The sequence below is a fragment of the Phascolarctos cinereus genome, unplaced genomic scaffold (genome assembly GCF_003287225.1).
Source record: "Phascolarctos cinereus isolate Bilbo 61053 unplaced genomic scaffold, phaCin_HiC Scaffold_4;HRSCAF=312, whole genome shotgun sequence".
Taxonomy (NCBI): Eukaryota; Metazoa; Chordata; class Mammalia; order Diprotodontia; family Phascolarctidae; genus Phascolarctos; species Phascolarctos cinereus.
Genome location: NW_027555847.1, coordinates 662,646,190 through 662,671,226, shown reverse-complemented (window position 1 = coordinate 662,671,226; position 25,037 = coordinate 662,646,190). Strand labels below are relative to the sequence as shown.

The window sequence follows — 25,037 nt, the reverse complement described above, 5'->3', positions numbered from 1 at the left end:
CTTATAATAGAAGAGTGCTGTCTCCTTCCATTTGAATTCTTGACTCATGAATTACAAATTATATTTCTATTTAACCTCATTAAAATCTAAATAAATTCTATAGCCAAGAAATGGGAATGATCCTAAAGGCAAATAGTATATCATTGACCTAGAGAGTATTGCTATATCATTACCCTGTAGTATATCACTATCTATTGAGGAACTATATGAACACAATTACAAAACACTTTTCACACAAAGATCTTAAGAACTGGAGAAATATTAATTGCTCATGGCAACACTGTGCAATGATCAACTATGGTAGACTCAGCTCTTCTCAGCAATACAATGATTTAAGACAATTCCAAAAGACTCATGATGGAAAATGCTATACACATCCAAAGAAAAAAACTGATGGAGTCTGAATACAGATGGAAGCATATTATTTTTCATAGTTTTTTCCTTTTGTTCTGTTTCTTCTTTCACAATATGATTAATATGGAAATGTTTTACATGATTGTACATATATAACCTGAATCAAACTGCTTACTGTCTTAGGGAGGAGGGAGGGGAGAGAGAGAAGAAGAAAAATCTGAACTCAAAATCTTATCAAAAAATGAATGTTAAAAATTATCTTTATACATAATTGGAAAAAATATTATTTAAAAAACTATTAAGTGCTCATGGGTAGGCCAAGCCAATATAATAAAAAAGCAAATTATACCTATAGCAATTTACTTACTCAATGCCATACCAGTCAAACTACCAAAGAATTATAGAGTTAGAAAAATAATAACAAAATTCATCTGGAAGAACAAAAAGTCAAGAATATCAAGGAAATCAATGAAAAAAATGTTAAGGAAGGTGGCCTAGCAGTGCTGGATTTTGAAATATATTACAAAGCAGTAATTGTCAAAACAATCCAGTATTGGCTAAGAAATACAGTAGTTGATTAATGAAACAGATTTGGTAAACAATATACAGAGGTAAATAACCACAGTAATCTAGTGTTTGATAAACCCAAAGATCAAAGTTTTGGGGGTAAGAGCTCACTATTCAACAAAAACTGCTGCGAAAACTGGAAAACATTCTGGCAGAAACTAGACATAGACCAACAATCTCACATTATATATCAATATAAGGTGAAAATGGGTACCTGGTTTAGACATAAAGAATAATGTCATAAGCAAATTGGGGAGGGGCATGGAATAAATTACCTATGAGATCTATGGATCAAGGAAGATTTTATAACCAGACAAAAGACAGACAGGATATGGGAGGGAAAATGGATAATTTTGACTACATGAAATTTAAAAGTTTTTGTACAGACAAAACCAATACAGTCAAAAATTAGAAGGAAAACAGGAAACCCGGGGGAGGTAGATTTACAGCAATTTTCTCTGATAAAGGCTTAATTTCTCAAACATATAGGGAACTGAGCCAAATTTATAAAAAAATAAGAGCCATTATCAATTGATAAATGGTCAAAGGATATGAACAGGTAGTTTTCAGGGAAAAAAAACCAAAGCTATCTAAAGACATATGAAAAAAATGCTCTAAATCACTAATAATTGGAGAAATGCAAATTTAAGAACTCTGAGGTAACACTTCAAACCTATTAGACTCACTAACATCACAGAAAAGGAAAATGACAAATACTGAAAGGGATGTGGAAAAATAGAGACACTAATGAACTGCTGGTGCAGTTGTGAATTGGTCCAGCCATTCTGGAGAACAATTTGGAACTGTACCCAAAGAACTACAAAACTAGGCATACCCTTTAACCTAGCAATACCACTACTGGGTCTGTATTCCAAAGAAATCAAAGGAAAAGGATCCATATATACAAAACTATTTATAGCAGCTATTTTTGTGGTAGCAAAGAATTAGACATTGAAGGGAAGCCTATCACTGGAGAATGACTGAACAAGTTGTGGTATATGATTATGACGGAATGCTGTTTTGCTCAAAGAAATGAACAAGACAGTTTCAGAAAAACCTGGGAAGATTATATGAACTGAAGCAAATGAAGTGAGAAGCACCAGGAAAACACTGTACACATTAACAGCATATAGTAATGATAAGCAACTGTGAAAGACATAGCTGCTCTGATCAATACAATGATCTAAGACAATTCTAAAGGGTTCATGATGAAAATGCTATCCACCTCCAGAGAAATGATAAACTCTGAGTTCTGACTGAAGCACATTTTTTTCACTTTCTTGATTTTTCTTGTTTTGAGGTTGGTTGGTTGGTTTTTACAACATGGCTAATATGAAAATGTTTTATATGACTTCACATGTATAAAGGGTATCATATTGCTTGCCTTCTCGATGGATGGGACAGTGGCTAGAGAGAAGGAAAGAATTTGGAACTCAAAATTTTTTAAAATGAAAAAAAAGCATATCACTATGCTAGATAATAACTGAATGAACAAGAGTTAATGAATGGATATGTTGGGAGATATGAGTTCAAATCTAGCTGCGATCCTTAGTAGTCTATGTGATCACAGGCAAATAAATTTAACCTCTCAGAGCCTCAGCTTCATCATTTGTAAAATGTGAATAATGATACTATACTTCCTACATTAGACAACTGTTGTGAAGAAAAGTACTTCACAAGTCCTTTACATGCAAAGGGCTATGTAAATATGAGTTATTTACTTACCTACCTTTTCATACTATTATCAGGGTATCCTCCAATGATAACACGACATTTTAAAGTTAGCACTCTATGATTCTACAATCTGATAGCTATTTGGGTATTAAGTGGCATAAGAAAGCACTATGATAAATTAGAATAGGAGAGAAACAGTTTAGCCCTGTATTTAAAAGAAGGTACTTGAACACTGAAATTGTGGAAGGATCAAGTACCTTTGTTTTAGCAGCAACTAAGTAGCAAAGTGAATGGAGCACTGGGGCTGGGCTCAGCCGCTGACTTATCCTGTGACCCTGGCCATGTCACATCACTTCTGTCAGCCTTAATCTCTTTATCTGTACAATGGGGATGATAATAGCACCTACCTCATAGGGTTGTTAAGTATAAAATGAGACAATGTATTTAAAGCACTTTGCAAATGATATATGCATAAAGTACTTTGTAAAGTATTATATATTATCATTATTAATGAAAATTATTGTTAAAAATGATTATTATCAGTGACATTTATCTTGATATCTCACTGTACCTGATTTACATTTTAACTAACACTAAAAATAGCTTTTTTTCCTAGAATAAAATCCAAAGGTGACCTTCTAGATGCCCATAAACTTCAGTGCCTTTAAGTATTTCATGGGCTACTGAGGCCATAGTAAACATCTATGACCTAAAATGTCAATATTTTTCTCTAGCAATTAGATATTTGTTTTCTCTAACAATAAAGACAATGAGCAAGTACTTGAATAGATGACACTGGAATGTTACGAGGCAGGAACTTGTGAGTCAAGCAAGCCTGAACTGTGAAAGGACTGTTGTTATTGTCATAATACAAAATCAAGTGGAAGCAATGGAAAATGAAAAGTATTTAGAAATGAGCCATTCAAGCATATAAAATTCAATCCAATAAGTATTTATTAAGCATTTATTATGTGCCAGTTCCTGGGGATTTTCAAGGTCCTAGAGATCTAAAGACAGAAATGAATCCACACCTGTGGTTTTGTCTTTATAGTTAGAGAAAACAAGAAGATTATATTACATTGGGGGTAAACAACATGTATACAGATAAGGAAATGCAAAAAATATGCCAAGTAATTTCTGGGTAGAAGCAGGGGTGGGAATTCCAATAGGCTTCCTGTGAGAGGTGGCACTTCAATGAACTTTAGGAGCTAGGGATTCAAGGAGGTGGAGGGGAAAAAGAAATACATTCCAAGCAGAGGGGAGAGCCAGGGCCAAGGCAAGCTCAGAGCCTGGAGACAGAATGTCATAGATAGGAAACAAGTAAGCCAGTCAACCAGGAATAACATGCAATAAGCCTAGAAAAGTAGGATAGCACCAGATTGTTAAGAGCTTTAAATACCAAAAATAGGTTGCTGTATTTTACATTAGAAGAAACCACTGTAATTTGAGGAGTAACATGATCTGACCAGTACTTTACAAATATCAAATTTGGCAGCTGTGTGGAAGATGGACTGAGAGGGGAAAGACAGGAAGCAGAATCCAGGGAAGAAGCTATTGCAATAGACCTAGAGGCAATCCATTCAGCTGCCCCACACCTCCAGCAAAACTTTCAAGTTTGTAGCAGACTGAATAATGATCTAGAAATTAAATAAGAAATTACAGTGACTTCTTTCACCCCCAAATTGCACAAATTAGCCAGAAGACAAAAAGCAATAGGAAAGGGAACCCCTGAAGCAAAGAGAGCACCAACAAGAGAGACAGAACACGCATAGCTTCCAAGGCTCTGTGTAGGTGAAGGAGAGTGGTGGCCATCTGAATGGAAAGAAGGTGACAGACATAAATTATACCATATTGGTAGAATCAATAAGGGCTGAATGTAAGACATACAGGAGAGGAAGAATTGGGAATCATTCTGAGGTTGTGAAACTGGGTGACTGGAAAAATGGTGGTACTCTCAACAGAAATAGAGAAGTTAGGAAGAGAGGAAGGTTCTTTCCAAATTCCAAAGAGAAACCAAAACATCCCAAGATATTACAATTACTTCAAGATCCTAAATATAAAACTATAATTTTAGTATTCATTACTTTGGCACTTATGCACGCTTCCAAACTTCTAGCCAAAATGTAATGAGCTTTCTGTGAATTATTTGTAAGCACCAAAATATTATAGCAAATCTCAATTTCTGAAAAATCTGACCATTTAAATGATAGATGGAAAGAACCTTACAAGTGACTTCTCCTACCACAAAACTGCACGAGTCAGCCAGAAGATGAAGACCAATAAGAGAGCCTCTAAAACAAAGCCAGCACCAGCACCAGAGAGACAGATCACATGTAGCTTTTAAAGCTCTATATGGCTTGCAAGTTTCTGTGTTCAGAGGCAGCAAGAGTGAAGACTCCCCTGAGAAAGTCCTTGGAAACCCAAGGAATGCCAGCAGATACCAGGATAAGTAGGGTTATCATAGCACTTAAGTACAGTCCAAACCTAGGGGTCCTTAAAACTCTGACATAGAAGTCAGAGGGCCATGAAAGCACAGAACTGAGTCTCAAAGATCCAAAGTGGCCAGACCTGAAAAGTAGAAGTTGGCACAAGAATTCAGGAGACCCAGAGGCAGACCAACCAGTGTTGACTACCACCATACCCAAAAGCATGGTAAAGGGCAGAGACCCTGGTCCCAGCACAAAGCCACAATTCAGGAACTAAAGCTGGAGACATGAATAAATCAAAGAAAACACCAACATATATATATATATATATATATATATATATAAACTATAGCAAATCTAAATACATAGCAATTACAAGCAGAAACTCAAGAAATAATGGATTTTCCACAAGGACTTCTAATCCTTGAATACTTAGAAGAATTGAAGCATGAGATAAAAATGAAATAAAAGTTCTGAAGGAAAAAAATTGGAAGAAAGGAGAATAAGTAGTTTAGAGAAGAAAGTGGTAAACTTTATACAAGAAATGGGATCCCTGAACAGTAGACCAAACAGAAATCAACAAGTCCATGAAACAGCAAGAAATATTAGAACAAAATTAAGAGTCTGAAAAAATACAAGAAAATACCGTATCTTATATCAAAAACAACTAATAAGGAAAATCAGTCAAGGAGAGATGACTCTGAAAACCATGATTCAAAAAAAAAATGCCTGAACACTATGGACTCTGCAAACCATGATTTTTTTTTTAAAAAAAAGCCTGAACACTAAATTTCAAGAAGTAATTAATGAAAACTTGTCCAAATTTATTAAAACCTGATGGCAAAGGGAAGAGAGGATCCACCAATCACCTCTTGAAAGAATTCTCGAAGTTGTGAAATGATTCAATCATTCCGAAAAGCAATCTGGAACTATGCCTAAAGAGCAATCAAACTGTGCATACCCTTTGACCCAGCAATGCCACTTTTAGGTCTGTATACTACAAATGGGAAAAGGACCCACATGTACAAAATAGCAGGTCTTTTTGTGGTGGCAAAGAATTGGAAATTGAGGGGATACTCACTAATTAGGGAATGGCTGAACAAGTTGTGATATATGAAAGTAATGGAATATTATTGTGCTATAAGAAATGATGAGCAGGCAGATTTCAGAAAAACCTGGAAAGACTTGAATGCACTGATGCTAAGTGAAGTGAACAGAACCAGGAGAACATTGTACATAGTAACAACCACAACGTGCAATGACTAACTTTGATAGACTCATATCTTCTTAGCAATGAAAGTATCCAAGACAACTCCAAAGGACTCTTGATGGAAAATGCTATACACATCCAGAAAAAGAATTAGGAGTCTGAATGCAGATTGAAGCATATTATTTGCTCTCGCTCTCTTTTTTTTTCTTTTTTGTTTGTTTCTCCTTTCTCATGGTTTTTTTCATTGGTTCTAATTCTTTACAACATGACTGATGTGAAAATAGGTTCAAGATGATGAATATGTAGAGCCTATATCAACTGCACACCATCTTGAGGTGGGGAGAAGGGAGAGATGAGGAGAAAACTTAGAACTCAAAATCTTACGGAAGTAAATGTTGAAAACTGTTGCCCGCAACCAGATTGTAGACTGAACAGAAAGGCGTGAAATAAGACGTGAAGAAATAGGCCAGGCGGAGCAGAAAACTGACTCAGTTTATTTTTCTGAAGGTACAGGATATATAGAGAAAATCCATCCTAACTTCAAAGAGTCTTCCCCGTGAGACACTCCCGAAACATGCTAAGGATGTGATAACATACATTTCCTCCTTATCAGAGTTCCTAGATAGAGTTGTAAATTCCAAGGCTTTTTTCCTGGCACCTGTATAGAGGAGTGAATATGTAAATCTAAGGTTCAAAGAGTGAGAAGGAATGTCTCAGGAACCTCCTAACCGGGAGAGATTGGAGAGCCGTGCTTCTTAATTATTGAGCCCTTTGGGTAAAAGCCTGGGCAGAGGTCAAACTCTGTCCTGGATCTTAAACCCATATCAGACTCTTAAGATCGGCCCTCAACAGAAAACTAAAAATAAATAAATAAAGATTTTTAAAAAGTAAAAAAAGAAAGAATTCCTGAAAGGAAAAATTTCAGGAACGAATATCATAGCAAAAGTCCAGAGCTCTCATATCAAGGAAAAAATACTAAAATTATCAAAAAAAGAAAAAAGAAAAAGGTAGTTCAAATGCCAAAGAACTACAGTCAAGATCATAGAAGACTTGGCAACTGCTTCTATAAACAAGATCTCCTGGAATATTGGAATATTCTAAAAGGTAAAAGATACATGCTTACAATAAAAAATAATGTACCCTGGAAATTTGGGTATAATTGTTTGTGGGAGGTTCAGGGAGAAATGGACCTTTTATGGAAAAACTTTAAACACTTCTGATGAAAAGATCAGAGCTGAGTAGGAATTTTGAAATAAAAACACAACAGTCTGGAGGAATCTAGAAAGGCAAATTTATTTGAGCAATTGGAAGGAACTATATAATGATGTAGGGCTAACATCCTAATACAGAAGAAAAAAGTGAGCTTTCAGAACCTTACTATCTTCTTTTTTTTTAATATAAATTTATTTATTTTTAGTTTTCAACATTCACTTCCACAAGTTTTTGAGTTCTAAATTTTCACCCCATCTCCCCCCTCCCCCCACCCAAGATGTCATGCATTCTGAATATCCCTTCCCCTAGTCTCTCCTCTCTTCTATCTCTCTCCCCTTCTCTTTATCCCCTTCCCCTTCTATTTTCCTGTAGGGAAGGGCAGACTTCTGTACCCCATTTCCTATATTTCTTATTTCCCAGTAGCATGTGAAAACATTTTTTTAAACATATGTTTTTAAAACTTTAGGTTTCAAATTTCTTCTTCCTCCCTCCCCACCCACCCTCATTGAAAAGGCAAGCAACTCAATATAGGTTGTACACGTGCAGTTATGCAAAACACGTCCATGGTGGACATGTTGTGAAAAACTAACTCTATTTCCCTTAATCCTATCCTGCCCTCCCATTTATTCTATTCTTTATTTTGACCCTGTCCCTCCTCAGAAGTATTTACTTCTGATTACCCCTTTCCCAATCTGCCCTCCTCTCTATCATCCCCTGCTCTCTTATCCCCTTCTCCCCCTATTTTCCTGTGGGGTAAGACAGATTTCCATACCCAATGGAATGTGTATGTTATTCCCTCCTTAAGCCAAATCCTATGAGAATAAGATTCACTCATTCCCTCTCACCTTCCCCATTTCCCCTCCACTGTAAGAGACTTTTTATTTCTGTTTTTTTTGTGAGATAATTTACCCCATTCTACCTCTCCCTTTCTTCTTCTCCCAGGATCATCCTCTCTCATCCCTTAATTTTATTCTATAGATATGACCCCTTAATCTTCAACTCACCCTGTGCCCTCTATCTATCTATCTACATATACATACATATAATTTTTTTCCTCCAACTACCCTAATACTGACAAAGGTCTCATGAGTTATAAATATCATCTTTCCATGCAGGAATGTAAACAGTTCAATCTTAATAAGTCTCTTATGATTTCTCTTTCCTGTTTACCTCTTCATGTTCCACTTGAGTCCTGTATTTGAAAGTCAAATTTTCTATTCAGCTCTGGTCTTTTCATCAAGAATGCTTGAAAGTCCTCTATTTCACTGAATGACCATTTTTCCCCTGAAGGATTATACTCAGTTTTGCTGGGTAGGTGATTCTTGGTTGTAATCCTATCTCCTTTGCCCTCCAGAATATTATATTCCATGCCCTGCGGTCCTTTAATGTAGAAGCTGCTAAATCTTGTGTTATCCTGATTGTGTTTCCACAGTACTTGAACTGTTTCCTTCTGGCAGCTTGTAATATTTTCTCCTTGACCTGGGAACTCTGGAATTTGGCTATAATATTCCTAGGAGTTTTCCTTTGGGGATCTCTTTCAGGAGGAGATCTGTGGATTCTTTCAATTTCTATTTTGCCCTCTGGTTCTAATATATCAGGGCAGTTTTCCTTGATAATTTCTTGAAAGATGATGTCTAGGCTCTTTTTTTGATCATGGCTTTCAGATAGTCCAATAATTTTTAAATTCTCTCTCCTGGATCTATTTTCCAGGTCAGTTGTTTTTCCAATGAGATATTTCACATTGTTTTCTAATTTTTCATTCTTTTGGATTTGTTCTACTGTGTCTTGATTTCTCATAAAGTCACTATCTTCCAATTGCTCTATTCTAATTTTTAAGGAAGTATTTTCTTCAGTAATCTTTTGGACTTCCTTTTCCATTTGGCCAATTTTGCTTTTTAGGGCATTTTTCTCCTCATTGGCTTTTTGGACCTCTTTTGCCATTTGGGTTAGGCTATTTTAAGGTGTTATTTTCTTCAGTATTTTTTTGGGTCTCCTTTAGCAAGCTGTTGACTTGTTTTTCATGATTTTCTTGCATCACTCTCAGTTTTTCCTCTACTTCCCTTACTTGCTTCTCAAGATCCCTTTTGAGCTCTTCCAAGGCCTGGGACTGATTCATATTTTTCTTGGAGGCTTTGGATGTAGGAGCTTTGACTTTGTTGTCTTCTTCTGGTTGTATATTTTGATCTTCTTTTTCACCAAAGTAAGATAATATAGTCTGACTCTTTTTGTGCTGCTTGCTCATGATCCCGGCCAATTACTTGAGTTTTAAACTCTTTGTTAAGGTAAGAGTCTGCTTCCAATGTGGAGAATGTACTGTCCCAAGCTTCGGGGGGTTTGTACAGCTGTTTTCAGAGATACTTGTAGGGCCCTATAAATTTTCAGTTCTTCCAAGGTGGTATGATAAGGGGCAAGGTGTTTACTCCTTTTCTGGCCTGAGACTACAAGTACTCCTTTCTGTCCTGTAACTGTGAGGAGGGGTTCCTCTCCACAGCCACTACAAGCTCTACCACAGCAGTGCTCCTCCTCACCCCAGCACCTCCTCCCAGAACTGAGGCCCAGATCCAAACACAGGCAAAGCAAGAGATTCCTGACTCAGCACTGGCAAAGAGATCCCTGCAATCCCTCTCTGATCAGCCACTGGATTCCCCCTCAGTCTGTGGGCCGGAAGCTCAGGAAGCAGCCTGCCCCCCCCACTCCGGGCCATGCTCTTGGGGAATGGAGCTGAAATCCCGCCTTCCTTTCTCAGTACCGACAGAAACAGGCTTTTCCCACTGACCTTCTAAGTTGTCTTTGGCATTGGTGTATTGAGGAGTCTGGAAACCTCCACAGCTGCTGGAGATTCAGTCCTCTGAGGCCTGCTCCAGGTTTGCTGGGCCTGTGCATCCATGGCGCTGTGCTGTGCTCCCAGCCTGGTGTGATACACCTTTCTGATCAATCATCCAGGTTGTCTTGGGCTGGAAATTTGTTTCACTATGTCTTTTTGTGGATTCTGCTGCTTCAGAATTTGTTTAGAGCCATTTTTTACGAGTATTTGGAGGCATTTGGAGGAGAGCTCAAGCAAGTCACTGCTTTCACTCCGCCATCTTGGCTCTGCTATTGAGGGAGTTAAAAAAGAAAAAGAAAGGACCTAGGAGTTGGTCTGTCCTTTTCTGAAAGTTTTAAGTGAGGAAAGAGAAAGTGTAGAAAGAAGGAAGAAAAGGATGGAATTTTCTATTTCTCATAATTGAGGTACATGAGAAGTGTAGGGTTCATCTGAAATGAACAAAAAAAAGTGGAACACACAAATAGTTTAGCAAAAATAGTTTGGTGTAGAAATATATTAAAGTCACTCAGGAAACAAGTGGGGATGAGGAAGAAATGTTTAAGAGGAAAGCCAACACTGGGAGGGAACAGTTGTAAGCAAGACAAACTTCCTGATCCTGAAGGGAGAATTAAAATGGGAGGGGAAAAAAAAGAACTAGAATCTAAGGGGTCTTAGACAACTGGAGGATGATAGGAGAAAAAATATTTGCAACTCAAAATTTTTAAAAATGAATGTTAAAAAAATGTATGTGTAATTGGGCAACATTTAACAAAATTAATTAAAACATATTTAAAAAGAAAGAAAAAGAAATGATGAAAGAGATGATTCAGAGAATCCTAGGTGATGTGAACTGACAGAATAAAGTGAGCAGACCTAGGATAACAATCTACAAAAAAACAACATTGTAAAGGAAAACAACTTTCAAAGACTTAAGAACTCTGATCAAAACAAAGACCAACCATGTCTCTAGAGCAGAGATGTCAAACACTCAGCCCAAACACCACTTAGACCACAGCACTCCCATTTGTGCTAGGAACCAGATCAAAATGTAATTGGGAAATGTTTTCTAAAATAAATAAAAATGCAATAAAACAAAGATGATATTAATATGTGGTTTTCTAAGTCAATGTGTTTCTTGCAGAGATCTTGATGCACCCATTAGTGGCCCCTGTTTCTGCAAGCGTTCTGATCTAGAAGATCTTGATGAAGTTTGATAGGTAAACCCAAAATGCAGAAAGATACATATTCAGACATGGCCACTATGTGGACTCATTTTGCTTGCCTATGCTTATTAGTTACAGGGTTGATTTTTTTCCCTCTCTCTCAGTTAATGGAGGAAAGAGGAAGAGATGGGAGGTCAGGGAAGGTTAGCAATTGTGAGAACATAAAAAAAGAGGTACTGTAATTTGTAAAAAAAAAAAAAAAGAAAGAAAGAAAGAAAGAAAGAATGAAAAAGATAAAGAAAAAAATTAATGCATAGAAGTGAATAAAAGGAAGGAAGCACAGACAAGCAGGACAGTAATGTGTAGAATGTGTTACATACTTTTTTTTAAAGCAAAAAATGTGAAATGGAGGTTTGGTTTCATAGAGAGTTCTTTTTGTGTTCTTTATTATGGAAATGTTCTTTCTGGGGGAGGTATTTAAGTTCATAATTAAAAAAAACATCCAGGGGCTCAATTTTTTTCCCAATGAAATACAAATCTAATTTTATAGTGGAACTTAGTGGGGAAAATGGGATTCAACTTGACAGAAATTAACTGAAAGCAAACTTTACTGGAACATATTTATTGCTCTAAAGGAGTAGTATAAAAAAAATAGGAGAATAAAGAAATGGGAAAATTGTAAACAGTTTTCTTTTTGCTCTCCTGCTGTCCATTCCTCCATATTTTCTCTTTTGTCTTTTCCTATAGTTCATTTTCTTTCTCCTTCCTAGAATTCACTACCATAATGGAGATTCCCATAGGCGAATACAACGGGAGTAATGGGTGGGAGGTATGGTGTCAAAATCAATCAATCAACAAACATTTATTAAACACTGTGTCAGGCATTGTGCTATCAGTGAGAGTCCCTGCCCTCAAGCAACAACATGTACACATAGTGTATCAGATTATTTTCCTTATGAAAACTGATATATTGTAGAAATTACTGTTTCTAAAAAATGAAGTTTATAAAAACAAAACACATCATTAAGTACCATTGTCACTGACTAATATTTCCCCAGCCAGAGAAAGATTTGACTAAATTAGTAGACTCCATAGAATCCTAACTGAGAAGCAAGAGACCCAAGTTCCAAAAAGGGCTGTGATTAAGGATAGGCAGCCTATCTTTTGATCTTTTTATAAATGGACATTTTTAGTGCCAGAAAATCCCACTCTCTATAAGTAGGCACAGTTATTTTATTCTGAGGTCCTTCAAGTCACATGTACACTGACGGTTCAAAGGCTCCAACAGGGCAACAACACACAGGCCATACAAATTTTGAACTCAAGGAGTAAAAAATTATAAGTCTTCCTTACAACACAAAAACCTTGTCTCAGTTCTGCCACAATTTCTCTATCTGTCAAATTCTCAGGGGACTGAAGGAGAACTATATGATTATCCTTGCCCCCTTCCTGCTCTAAAAGGATGACTGTAGGTTCATAGGATAAGAAAGTACTTAGAAATAGGAGGGGCCTTCTAGTAAATCTACTGTAACCCTCTTTTGGAACTTACTTCCTCAATCTGTGCTTGCCCTTGTGGATTAGGATCAACTTCTCGGCTTACAAATGAGTAAACCAAGGCCCAGGGAGATTTATTAAATACCTTGCCCAAGGTCACAAAGTTATTAAGTCACAGTGCTGAAATACATGCTTTGCCTGCAGATCCAGTGCTTTTTCCAGTTAATAGCAAATTGCCTCATTTTCTTAAGAATCCTAGAGAGAGTATATTCTGAAGAAAAAGTGAATGGTATTTGTCTCTTGTCTTCATCAAAAACTTGTAAAATGAAGGAATTTGGACCTCAGTGTACTGGAATCCTTCCTGTAGGTCTTTTTATTTTGTGAGCACCAAGAAAGCATTCAGCCTATCTACCTATCAAGTCCAACACATGAATAGAGTTAAATTAGTGTATCTCATAATTTGATTTGTTTTTTCTTGCTTTAGGAAAAATAAAATATATGGCTCTGATAATGACAAGCAGTTGAATGGGTAACCCATTGGGTTGCTCTATGATGGATAGGTCCTACAAAAAAACAGCCAGAAATAAATAAAAAGGATCCTGGTGGTTTATATTTAGGTAAAGTCTCTACACTGTCATAATCATCTTTTTAGCATCAACATTCTCCTAGTAATGCTAAGTAGCTACAACATAAGGGTCACAATGATCAGACCTCAAAGGAGGGAGATGTGGCAAGCAAAAGAATCAATGTTATTAAGATACATTGGGACAGCAAGGTGGTGCAGTGGATACAGCACTGGCCCTCAATTCAAAAGGATCTGAGTTCAAATCTGGCCTCAGACACATAACACTTACTAGCTGTGTGACCCTGGCCAAGTCACTTAATTCCATTGCCTAGCCAAAAAAAAAAGATGCATTAAGAGAACAATAGGATACAGAACTAAAAAAGATTTTATGCTATCCTCTACCCTGGTTAGACCATATCTTTTATTTTAGGAAGACCACTGATAAGCTCAATGGCTTCCATTGGTGTTGACCATGAGAATGAAGGGCCCTGAGATCATGCCACATAAAAATTGTTGAAGGAATGTTTAGCCTGATGATAAGATGACTTAGAAGAGACATAATAGCTTTCTCCAGACTTCTGAAGAGTCAACATTTGGAAAAGGAATGAGATTTGTTGTGCCTAACCCCAGAACACTAAAGTTCCTTCCAACTCTGAAATTCTATGAATCTCAGTGAATGTCACTCAAAAGGCAATAGGAAGATGAATGGCATGTACAAGCAGGCTGCAGCATATTACCAATAAAAATCTGTGCAGGATGTGATATAAAATTCATCAAAGATATATATCATCGTAGCTCTTTTGTGGTGGCAAAGAATGGGAAAAATCTCTATGTACTGAGAAATGACTAAACAAGTTATAGTATAATGTGTAATACATGTATAATACATGTAAGAAATGATGAAGGGGAAGGCTTCAGAAAAGCCTGGGAAGACTTGTACGAACTGATGCAGAGTGAAAAGAGCAAAACCAGAAAAACAATATACATAATAATAGCAATAATGTAAAGATAATAAATTGTGAAGGCCTTAGTAACTCTGATCAATACAATTCCAAAGGACTTATGCTTAAATTTGCAATCTATCTCCAGAGGGCAGCTAAGTGACACAGTGGTAGAACACCAGGCCTAGAGTCAGAAAAACTCATCTTCCTGAGTTCAAATCCAGCCCCAGACACTTATTAGCTGGGTGATACTGGACAAGTCACTTAATCTCTTTTTGCCTTAATCCACTGGAGAAGGAAATGGCAAACCACACCAGTATCTCTGCCAACAAAACCCCAAAATGGGGTCACAAAGAGTCAGACACAACTGAAAAATAACTGAAAACAACAAAAATCTATTCCCAGATAGAGAAATGAAGGACTCAGAATGCAGATTGAAGTATTTTTTCTTTCTTTTTCTTTTCTTTCTTTCTTTTCTGAAACATGGCTAATACAGGAATCTGTTTCATATGACTATGTATTTTTTGTTTTTCTTGCCTTCTCATTGGATGAGGAAGAGTAATAATATTATTGTTGTTGTTGTTCAGTCATGTCCAACTCTGCATGACTCCACAGACCATACTGTCCATGGGGTTTTCTTGGCAAAGATACCAGAATGGTTTGCCATTTCCTTCTCCAGTGGATTAAGGCAAAAAGAGATTAAGTGATTTGCTCAGGGTCACACAGCTAGCAAATGTCTGAGGCTGTATTTGAATTCAGATCTTCCTGACTCCAGGCACAGTGCTCTATCCATTCAGCCACTTAGCTGCTAACATTTACATAGCACCTACCATGTGCCAGGCACCGTGCTAAGTGCTTTACAATTATTATCTCATTTGTTCCTCACAACAACCCTGAGAGGTAGGTGCTATTATTATCCCCATTTTATAGCTGAGGAAATTGAGGTAAACAGAAGTTGAATATTTTGCTGAGAGGTCGGTCACACAGCTAGTATATGTCTGAGACTAGATATGAAGTCAGTTCTTCCCGATACCAAGCCCAACACTCTATCCACTGTATCACCTCACTGCCTCTAGCAGGGGAGGGAAAGAATTTACAACTGAAAAAAGAATTTAAAAAGTCTCTGTGGAAGGAAGGAAGGAAGGAAGGAAGGAAGGAAGGAAGGAAGGAAGGAAGGAAGGAAGGAAGGAAGGAAGGAAGGAAGGAAAAGTGGGGCAGCATGGTGTAGTGCAGCATGCTGACTTTGTCAGGAGATATAGATTTGAATCCTGGCTCCGACACTAAGCTATGTGACTGCAGGCAACTTATAAACTATTTCCTCATTAACAAAATGAGAAAGATATTTGGAATATCTCCTTTATGTGGTTGTTGGGAAAAAAGCACTTTGTGAACTTTAGAAACTTCAATGAATCTATGATCATAGCAGTGTAATGATTCTGTTGGTATAAATCATAACTAATCTGTGCTGTATCATCTTGTGCAATTTTGCCCACGTCCTTCCCATAGATTCTCCACACAGAAAGCACTCAGGGTACTGGAATCCTTCCTGTAGGTCTTTTTACTTTGTGGGCACCAAGAGAGCATTCAGCTTGTCTACCCATCAGGTCCAACTCTTACACATGACTGCCCATCTCCTTTTCTAATTATATGGCATTCCTCACACCACTTCTTACACATTGGTCAGCATGGAAAGATTGTTGCAGCCTACTTGCTACCACCAAGCATGATTAACTCTAGGCATCACATTTTAGGAATGACATTTGGTCTCTCTGTTACCCTTCTGGTTACTTGCAATTTGGTTTGTTCAGAGGTTATGATGTGCCGAGATTTGCCACTGAGAGAATATCTATATTAAAAAAAGACAGGTGTTTGCAGTAGGGTTAAAAGAACTGTCCAACTTCTTGATAGCAATTCAGTCCCATCTCTTCCTCCTTTAAGTTGGCAACCAAGCATTATGAATAAACTTTAAAGCACTGTTATGAGTTAATGAAAAAAGCATTTATTAAGTGTTTATTATGCCTAACACCTATATAAATGTATGCTGTTCTTATATAAGGTAGGGGTACAGCAAAGCAAGCAGCTTGCTCTGCCTGAGGTGGCAGTGTTCAGCTACAGAACTAAGAAACCCAGGCAACTGGGGCAGGGCACCAGCAGTTAAGGGGTTGGAAGTGGGTAGCATCCACCAGGCCTGAAGAAAGGGGACTGGTCTTAGCTGAGGCCAGTTCTATCCCCTCAAAAGTAATTTGGGGCAGAGAAATGAGGCCAGTGAAAAGGAAAAGGAGCCACTCTGAGGTCCAGTCCTGAGAACTGCTATCAAAGGGAAAGCAATCTGAGCAAGTGATAGGGAAATATGAAAACAAAAGAATGAAATTATCAAAGCTCTCAGGAGGAAGAAAACTCAGTTAAAAATCTAAAGCACAGGTCTAACCATCATTCCTCTACTCAAAAAGTTTTGGTGGCTCTTTATTGCCTCTAGGATAAAACATAAGAGCCTCTGGCTTGTTTGCACACAACCTCTCTATAGTTCTAGCCAAAATGCTGTTCCTTGGACACATTCTATTTCTCCTGGCCATGCCTGTCTCCTATGTCTGGGATTCCCTCTCTCCTTATTGTCACCTCACAGAATCCCAGCTTCCTTCAAAGCTTATTATCTTAAATGCTACCTACTCTGCAAAGCCTTTTCTGATTTCCCCAATTCCTAGTGCCTCCTCCCTTCCCCAATACCTTGTATTTACTTTGTGCTTACTTATATGCCTACATGCTCTTTCCCCTGTTTGAAGGTAAGCTTTGGGAGCAGGAATTGTTTTGTCTTTGTATTCCCACGGCCTAGCAAAGTGCCTGGCACTGTGCTTAATAAATGCTTGTTGACTATCATATAGGAATAATAATAATAGAATTTGTACAGCACACTTTATAAATATTATCTTATTTGATCTTCGTAGATACCCTGGGAGGTAGATGCTATTATTATTTTTATTTTACAGATGAAGAAACTGAGGCACACAGAGATTAAGTAACTTGCCCAGGATTATAGAGCTAGTAAGTCAGAGGCAGGATTTGAATTCAGGTCTTCTTGATTCCAGATCTAACACTGTTACCCATCATGCCATCTAGATGTCTAGTAAGAGTAAGGAATAATAGATGAACAGCCTGGACATAACACAGGCATCCACAAAATATTCAAATAACTAGAGGAAGGCTTCTAATGTGTTAGACAGATACTCCATAGAGGATTTACAGAAAGAAATGGGCAAAAACCATACAGAATCAAGTGCATAGCTGAGTTGTGCTCTGTGCCAGGTAGAGGGAGTACCTATGTTGTGAGATTATAGCTCAATATAATTACTGAAGTCCTATTGCTTTATAAACCTGCTTCATTAACTTGCCCTGTGGCTTATCAATCATTTCCATGCATTGGTAAGATCCCATACAGATAAAACAAACACAAAAGAAACTTCCCCCTCCCTCCATTCCCTAACTCCATTAATGTATACCAACCGCAGATTATCTATGAAACTGTTCCCTTCAGCTAATATAAGTAAATCAAATATATAGCATATCAGATTGCAAAAGGGAAAGTTAACTGTTATTATTCCACTCTTATTCCACTATAATGATTTAGTACCATATAAAATAAATATTTACATGAATTTATGGTTTTCATATCCAAGTTAACAAAAAAAGGTTGTAAAGTGTTCTAACAACAGCCTTCACATTTAAATACCGAATAAAGTTGCCAACCTAATGGTCTGCCTGCAGAATGTAGTTTTCCCCTACTAATTCTTGTTGGGTTTTTTTTTTTGCTAAAATGTACACTGGAAATCTTTTATTATGAAATCAATTTCCCTCATAAAATAGTATCACCTCAGCAAAGATCACATATAACTGGAATAATAGTTTTGTATAAAGATGTTCAAATTTAGGATATGAGGAGAAAGTCACCTTATGTACAGTCACTATGAGCAGATTCTAAATATCATGCATTTGTGTTCACGATTACAAAAGGCAAAATGTTCTGAATTTCATAACCACTTTCTGTTGACAAATTATATAACATATTGTCTGATTCACAAGACGCCAGGCTCATTAGCTTTGTATATGTATATTCTAGATGTATATCTACTGATAATCTAGTAGAAAGTCAGATCCATTTTTAGGAAAGTCATTAATTCACAAGAAGCAAAAACAAGAACAAAGCAGTAGCAGGGCAAGCAACAAAGACTCAAAGCACAAAAGCCAAATTCATGCTCCAGGCCTTAGAAATATAATTCCAGGACAGAGTTGAGATGAACTAACGCTGCTTCTGAGGACTGACTTCAAGTTGTGGCGTGTACCTCAGGACAGTCCCAGGCTCCAAATGGCCTATTTCCAAACTCCAACTGAGCTGGCATTCAAAAGAGAGATAAAAGAGAAGGGAAACTGGTTTCAAAATGTTTGCAGCAAATAACTTCTGCCTGCAGTTTGGCCATTCAATACAACCTAGCAATAAACATGATGCTCTAGTACCGAGTTAGAGAGATCTACATTTGTGGTACAGATTGTGGTACAGAATTTGGTTCAAAATTACTTTTTTTTCCTCATTCCATACCTGAACTAGCTATTTGACCTAATTTGTAACCTAAATTTGAAGTCTCCACCCTAAAGCAACTTTTAGAAACTGAATTCAACAGTAGAGGCAGTATGGTACAATTTAAGGAATCAAGATTTAAAGTCAAAAGATATATAGTTGAGACCTACTATACACTTGGCTGTTATTACCCGAGGCTGATCACTTCATCTCTGAGCCAAATAAGGAGTTTAGGTTACAGCAATGCTAAGGTCCTTCCAGCTTTGGCATTCTGTGATGTTTACAGATTTTGGTTTCATTTTTTTCCTCCATAAATCAAATTATTTCAAGCTCATCAGTTCAACTAATCAAAAAAGTATGACACTGCTTCCTATGTATTGAGTACTTTTTTTTGCTGGCCAGCATACAATATTTTTTAAACAATCATTTTGAGTTGGTTTCAATCTAGCTAGTTACAATCAACTCATTACCTAAAGTTCAACTGATTTTCCTTTCAACTACTGACTGCTGCCCTAGTCTACCAAATTAGCAGTTTGTCAAGTCTCCTACACAGCAAAAATATGGCACAACACATTAGAAATCCTCTCAAGAATTTCCATTCGTGAAGTTTTTCTACATAGTAAGTTCAAGTTTTTTGGTGCCATCCAAATCCATATTTGTTTTTTGCTATGAAGCTTTCTGAACAATAATAACTTACATCTCTACAGAACTTAATAGGGTTTAGTTTGTTTTGCCTAACCAAACAACAAGGCAGTGAGGTAAGCTGCTGCAAGAGTTATTATCCCCGTTTTACAAGAGAGGAAATCAGGCTCAGAAATATTGTGCAGGGTAAGAAAGCTAGGAAGTGGCAAAGATGAAGCACATCATCAATTCCTTCTTTGTCCTGAACTTTCAAAGGATTGTTCTGTCATGGCTTTCCTCTCTATTTGATACTTCTTGTCTCTCCTACACTCTCTTCTCCAGCCTACGTACCAGTTTGGCTGATGTCCCTACATCAACAATAATATTCCCCCTTTTTTTTCCCTATGCCTATTTTCCCAGTGATCTTACGGTTCCTAATACATTTGAATAAAAATGGATCTCAAATATGTGTCAAGCTCCAAACCTCTATCTTAACTAGGAACTGTATCCTGCAGAGAAGCATCTAACCACAATCTAGTTTAAATGAAGGGAAGACAGGGCATTTAAAAAAAATACATATATATACCACTCTACTCCTAGTTTTAAGTACAGCTTCTGGACATAGCATGACTCCCAAATTCTCCTTAATTATTTAAAGTTAATTTTCTTAATTTAAAAATTAAAAGCATAGAATAAAGTGTATTGTTTTGGGGATATTAAAATGTTTAAAATAATAAATATTAAGGTAAGGGATCTTCCATGTCTATGACTATATGATGAAAATAATCACTCATTTTCTCATATTTTGAGGTCCCTTAAGGTCCTCTACAATGTTGATAGTAATAGTCTATGATTTCCAAATGCATTAGTAACCTTTAATCTAAAGCTAAAATTTAAGGGAAATGGTGCAATATATTGGGGTGAGCAAGTGGGTAGGAAGCCCTAAGGTACAAAAATAAGCTCCAGATAAAGTTTCACTGTTCAACCCGCACTGATATGTATTTACATAAGTCATGTTTTAATAGCAAACACTGGTAAACTATAAATAATGTGGTCATCTTAAATTAAGGTGAAGAATCTCTTCCACAGTGGTAACCAGGCTCTTGATTGAAAGTCAGAAATTTATGAACTGCCTACAACTTGTTCTTTTACTTTGTGTAATTAAATTATTCATTAATTTAATGAATTAATTAGGAGAAGTAGAAAGCAAGGCTCACTAGTTTCTTTGGGAAGGTTTTATATAAAGTGTTCAATAACTGGCTACTTTTTATGGAAACATGTTAAAGTGTAATTTTTACTATAGGATCAATTATTTTGAGTAATTATTCAATTATTATTCAGGCTCCAATCAGGTGAAATACAATATATCCCAAAAGTCTCAGTGCAGTTTTAAGCTGTTATAGCTTAAAAATACCCAGAATATTAAAAATACCCAGAAAGATACTGGGTCTAAGGCTCTGGGATATAAGCTGGTCCAAAAGTCTTAGTACTGTTTTAAGTTTTTGTTTTGCTGTTCAGTCAAGTCCAACTCTTCATGACCCTGTTTGGAGTTTTCTTGGCAAAGATCCTAGAGTGGATTGCCATTTCCTTCTCCAGCTCGTTTTATAAGTGAGGAAACTGAGGCAAACAGGGTTAGTAACTTGCCCAGGGTCACATAGCTAGTTAAGTATCTGAGGCCACATTTGAACTCAAGTCTTCCTGATTCAGGGCCAGCACTCCATCTACCACACCACCTAGCTGCTTCCACTGTTTTAAGCTACTTGAGCTTTACTAGCTATGAGATACAGACTGTCCCAAAAGTCTAGTAACTGATTACTAAAATGGCACTAAGAATTTTGGGACAGCCTGTATCTCAGAACCTCACACCCGGGCATTTTTCTTTCATTGCACTTTTACAGCAGCCTTTTACAATCCAATAAAGGTGCAAGAAAACTGGCTATATAAAGCCATTTGAGCCATCTATCTTCTCCCCTTATGGTACATGCTAACAGTAAAATTAATCCAATCAACTTCCCTTTCTTGCTGAGAAGGTGAGTACCTGTTTCCAAAATTAGTTCATATCGTTTAAGGCTGAGCATTGAGAAAGGAATGGGAAGTATATTCAAATGGCCAGGAGAGGAAGTTTCTTTCCTCTTAAACTATGATACCTCTTTGCTACAAGCTTAAAATAAAACCCACTACAAAACAATGTTTCAATGTTTGAATGAAAGGATGGAAACAAAAAAAAACCCAACAAAAAATATACAGGGAGTTGGAACAAAAGGGAGAGAGAAAAAAAGTTGGAACTGAGAAATCTCACTGGGTCATACATTGAGATAGGAAAGGCATTTCTGAGGCTCTGAGTTGAACACTTCGAGTTCAAACACTTCTTTTTAGAGCTGCAGAAACTGAAACCCAGCAAGATTCAGTGACTTGCCCACACAGTAAAGTGTCACAGGTGGCGTTTGAGCTGGATCCGCTGAAGCCGGATAGTCAGTGCTCTTTCCATTATTTTGCCCAGGAGGATTTTTTAAAAACAAAGGAGGTAAGAATTAGAACTTCAGTAGTCATGCTAAGAGGGATCTGACAAAAATGGAAGAACAAAGTAAGCGGCAGTCATTTCACAAAGGATGAAAATGGCTAGAAAACAAAAGAGGGGAAATGAGAAAAATGAAAAATCAATTTAAAGAAGTATTGAAGTGATCCATTACCTCCCGTCGTTTCCCACCCTTTAATTTATATTTCTGCCAAAACCCCAAGAGTTTAAAACTGGAAAAAGACACTTGTTCAGTCATAGGAATGGCAGGAATAACATGAGATTAGAAGTCTCATTTAAGTATCTAGTTCAAAAGTGTCACTCCGCCAACGCCCACTCACTATAAAGACTGTAAAGTTAGGACAGAGATTCCCTTTCGGGATCCTGGAATCTGTTTTAAAACAAACTGCAAGGAAGAAACACTATAAATTACACAGATGGAGAAGAGTTTGATGTCGGCAATCGCTACGTGAAAATCATGGACAGAGAAAAAAGAAAGGCAGGGAACTTGGATGGGATCGCTTTTTCTAAGATGGGCGGGGGGGGGGCGTGGAGAAAGAAAAGCACTTATGATATAGGGAGGGAGTTTCGTTTTAGGTCTGAATAATAGGGAGGGGGGAGATGCCAAGGAGATCTCCGGTCTAGGTCTGGAACACTGTCTTTCTAAAAGCGGGCTACCGAGGGGAAACTTTGTTAAGTCCCCGATCCGTCCAAATACGGAGGCAGCAGGAGAGAAGGCAGGAGCCGGGCGGGGGCCCGGCCGGACCACGCCTGGGGGACCTCGGGCTGGAGTGGGAGGGAAAGGTGGGGAGGCAGGGACTCCCCAAAGAGGGAGGAAGTTGTGGAAGCGCCTGGGCGGCGACCAGATCGGAGGGGGCCGAGGGGGGAGAGGACAGCAGAAGGAGGAGCCAGCAAGTGGGGGGGGGGGGTCTGGAGTCTCAGTCCCAGGGGGAGGGAAGGGAGAAGGAAAGGAATGGGGGAGAGTCCCAAAGTCAATGTCAACTCTGCCGAACTCTGCCAAGTCCTTAAAGAAAGTGAGCCGGGTCCTAAAGTAGAGGGGAGGGAAAGAAAAGGGGGGCGTGAGTGGGGGGGATCGCCCCCCAGCTGGGGTTCCGAAGCCCGAGGGGAGAGAGGGCGAGGGGAGCACGAAGTGGAGTGGGGCGGGTGGGGGTCCTCCCGCTTCTCCGCGGCGCCCCCACCCCCGGCCGGCCGGGCTCCGGACTAGTGCGTGAGAGGGTGTCGGGCAGGGCGAGAGTGACAGCGAGTGCGGAGTGTGGCGTGCGGAGGGAGCGTGTGCGCGGGGCCGGCCCGGCCCAGAGCGAGGGACGAGGCCGGACAAACTTTCCCCCTCCGGGCCGGGCCGGCCAGGTCGGGGTTCGCTCGCTCGCATCGGTCACCTGCAGCGGCGGCGGGGGCCGCGGCGGCGCTGCCTCTCGCGGGCTCGGCCTGGAGTTCGGGCTGTGGCTCCGGCGGCGGCGGCGGCTCCGGCTGCGTGTTGCTCCCCGTTGGTAAGTAACAGTCTCCACGGCTACTGTCTCTATGGCGGCGGCAGCGGCGGCGGCGCGGCCGCTCCCGCTCCTCCTCCTCCTCCCTACTCTAAGCTCCTCCTCCTTCTCCTCCTCCCTCCTCTGCCCTCGCGCCGGGAGCCCGAGCCGGAGGGAGCGCGCGTGCGCGCACCCCGACCCAGCGGGAGCCTGACCAGGCGCTTCCTGCCCTCGGGGAGGGGGAGAGGCGGAGAAGAGGGAGAGAGGAGAGGAGGGTTGTTAGCAGCAACTGTTACCACGTTCCACTCAACCGTCATCCTCCCTACTCTGTGCATAACGGGCGGGGGCCCAGTCTCGCCGTCTCATTGGCTCTGCTGGGTGTCCGTCAAAGCTTGAGTTCGAGCCCGCAGTAGGGCCAACAGCGGAGAAGGTGGGGGGCGGGCCTTGAGAGTTGGCGCTCGACTTGGCGCTTCCTGGAAAGAGGGTGGGGAGAAGGGAATAGCTGAGACGGGAAAGGAAAAGGAGGGAAGAGTGAAGGGCGGAAGGGAAGAGGAGAGAAGAAATTTGAACGAGGAGGAGCAGAATGAGAGTTGAGGGGGACGAGTGCGGGCGAGGAACGGGAGGTGTGAAACTGGTGTGCTGGGCCAGAAGAAGACCATTGAAGAGCTTTCAAAATGGGGGCGCTCGGAAGGGGGAGGGGGCTTACAGTGAAGCAGGAGAAGAAGGGAAAGTTTCCTGATTTTCCCATACTTGGTGCCCTCCTCCCAAATGATCTTGTAATTCAACTACTTTGCATATATTTATATTTCTTCACCTTATATTTATGCTATATGTCATGTAATATGCTCTGTTATATAGATTATATTTATTGTATGTCCAACATGTATACAAGATAGTCCAAAAGTTTAAGCTCTTAAAGCTTACAGCTCCACTAAAACTTTTGGATCATCCTCTAAGTATGTATGTAGGTAGTTATGTCAACTTTTTTTTTTCAGCCAAAGACAAGGTTTATTGTCATTGTCACATCTGGCAGACTGAGTCACATAGGAGCCTGAACATGAGTAAGCAGTGGCTAGATTTTAAGAATCTGAGCCCTAAATGAAATTTTTTTTCTTGTTGGTGAGGCAATTGGAGTTAAGTGACTTGCCCCAGGGTTACACAGCTAGTAAGTATGTCAACTCTTAACAGATCACTTGTAGCTCATAAAAATCCTCTTTCAACTATATATATTTGTGTATATGTGTATGTATTTGCGTATATGTGTGGAGTTATATCAACTCTTGACAGGTCACTTTTAGCTCTTAAAATATTTTCAAATATATATTTATGAATATATGTATATGTATGTGTGTATATATATATATATGGAGTTATGTCAACTTTTAACAGGTGACTTTTAGCTCTTAAATATCTTTCAATTATATGGAATTGACACAGGCAT

The 25,037-nt window shown here is 38.8% G+C and overlaps 1 protein-coding gene across 7 annotated transcripts in view; it reads right to left on the bottom strand.

The window, feature by feature from the left end:
* The window catches only part of RFX2 (regulatory factor X2), a 168,763-nt gene extending 145,170 nt beyond the window's left edge, over positions 1 to 23,593 (bottom strand). For all 7 annotated transcript variants that reach the window (XM_020971291.2, XM_078153973.1, XM_078153976.1 and 4 more), the window contains exon 1: positions 23,510 to 23,593. The gene's annotated coding sequence lies outside the window, so the exon portion shown is untranslated. The remainder of the gene's footprint in view (positions 1 to 23,509) is intronic.
* Positions 23,594 to 25,037: the final 1,444 nt, after the last annotated feature.